General features: G+C 38.8%; 1 long non-coding RNA gene across 1 annotated transcript; it reads left to right on the top strand.

Moving 5' to 3' along the window:
- Positions 1 to 244: 244 nt before the first annotated feature.
- On the top strand, positions 245 to 763 carry LOC144364526 (uncharacterized). Its single transcript, XR_013422855.2, has 2 exons — positions 245 to 342; positions 612 to 763. It is a non-coding gene; the product is annotated as an uncharacterized LOC144364526 (long non-coding RNA).
- Positions 764 to 2,209: the final 1,446 nt, after the last annotated feature.

The raw sequence follows: 2,209 nt of genomic DNA on the forward strand, positions 1-2,209 counted from the left end.
TTTGTAGGACTGATTGTCTCATTGAACGGGTCCAAAGCAGAATTCACAAATACTTCACGCTGTTCTGCATTTGCTCTCTTGAACCACCGTACCTAACATTTAAAACGCTGAAACCTCCCACGAGGCTACCATCGATCAGGCATGTCACGTCGTTATCTATTCGGACATGAGTAAATATGTATGTAACTCCTGCGGAGTGATGTCTATTCGTTTTACTTTCTGGTGTATAGCGCCCTCTGGGGTTAAAGGTCTTCAGCGAAGATTAAATAGTTATGACGCAGTTGTAATGCGCGTCCACTTACTCTAGTTTTTTATGACTATTAGCTGTGACCCGGAAACGAGGTATGATTTTATAGTTTTTTGAACATACAACGATTTCAGTCGATATGATTTTGTGTAATTTTGAAGTCTTTTGCAAGAGAAATCGAGAGTTTTCTGATCGTGAACCCGAGTGATATAAAATGGTCGTGTTGTGTTGGTCTGACCTATGACCCCAATTCGTTCGCACTTGTATTAGCCGTTGATGGCGTGTTACCGCACTATCTCATTCAGAATAATATGTTATTGTATTTGTGTACTTAAGATTGTTATTTTTTTATTTTGCTTCACAGTTTTACGTGATTGTGATTGCCAATGTGAACTGTGATTAAGGACCACATGACTGATTTAAGGATGCGGTAGAGTTATCATGCTCTAAAAAGTAAAAACTGTATTTATAAGGAAAAGTAATTTGAAGCATAGCAAATTATATATTTTTTTGAAACCCTTGTTCCTGGCTTTTTGAAAAAAATGATCAGAGACATGTACCACGAATTAGTCACGTGATTACTAAGTAAACATAGAGGTGTTATTTTGAATAAAAATGAGTTTTTTATAAAAACCGTAGGGGTTTTGTAAAAAAAGAAAGCTGAAAAATCAAGGCAGCATCAGCACCGTCAATGCCTCAAGAGTGTTAGAAAATGGATCGCATATTTACATTTTTTTTGTTATTTCACCCATAGACAAGGAATTTAAAAGCCTTTTATTTTTCATTGCAAGGAGTTATCAAAAAATGTTCAAGGGTTTTATTCTGTGCCAATACGTTATCAATGTGTGTGAATTTCATGAAAGTAGGTTAATTTCTGACGACCCACAACTCACTTGAATGACCTCTATGGCGTCAGATTTCTTCTGCCTGAAAACACCAAAAAACAAAACATTTGTCACGTTGCGCTAATTTTGGACATTTGAAGCATCAGATTGACTGATTTTTACAACAAAGCACATTACATGGAGTCACCTAATAGCCTTGCAGTATTAAAATCGAAAACTATAAAGTTTTGGGCCCGTATTTGTCCTCCAAAAAGAAGCGAAGTTGTTTCGGTATGCAGCGGCCCCGCATAACTGTGAACAGTTAGAGAGATAAATGGCGTCATCTCATTATATATTCAAATCATGTTTACATGCGAAGCGTAGTCTGTAAAACAAACGTTTGCCTAGTAACCTAGTAACATGTCTAAACGCCAACCCCAAGTGCTAATTAACTCAACAACATCTGACGTTATGTCTTGTTCTAGCTGACACTCGGCTTCCACCACAACTTCGGAAACGATGTTCTTGTACGGATCTTTGTCGATGGGTGGCCCGGCGGCAATCCCACATAAGAAACTAGTTTTTTCAAACCTCGCCGACCTCTCCCAACTGCTCGTCCGACCAATACAGATTTTTGGTTGATATTAAATTGTCTGCCCGACTTTTTGGAAGATGGAAATTGATCATGTTTTGCTGACGAAATTTTACCCTCTTGGTTTGAATACTCAAACTTGGAGTGTGAACCCCATTGTACTGTCGGCAATGCGTTTCTGTTATAGGTAAAGTTTCGCTTCCTCTGAACTGCGTTTTGAGTTTTTTCTTGGGTTCTTCTTTTTGTGTCATGATAATCTTCAAAACAACGAAAAGATGTAGCAGTCGTAGTAGAACTAGAGATTTCGTTTCTGTTTGTTCGCAGTGATTGATCAGGAGCCGGAGTAACCCTGAGTACAGTCATGTAGGTTGGCTTCCTTCCGCTGATAATTCGGCGCCTACAGTCCTGAGAAGTCGCATAGACCGAGGATTCGACACTATTGTGAAGGAATGCATCGGGCAATTTAAGAGGCATTCAGCTTTGCAGTTAAAAATTAAGCACGTCGATACGTCCAACTATTCTAAATACCCTAACTGGAAGCGAAAT

Source organism: Saccoglossus kowalevskii, chromosome 7 (genome assembly GCF_978046115.1).
Source record: "Saccoglossus kowalevskii chromosome 7, keSacKowa6.1, whole genome shotgun sequence".
Classification (NCBI taxonomy): Eukaryota; Metazoa; Hemichordata; class Enteropneusta; family Harrimaniidae; genus Saccoglossus; species Saccoglossus kowalevskii.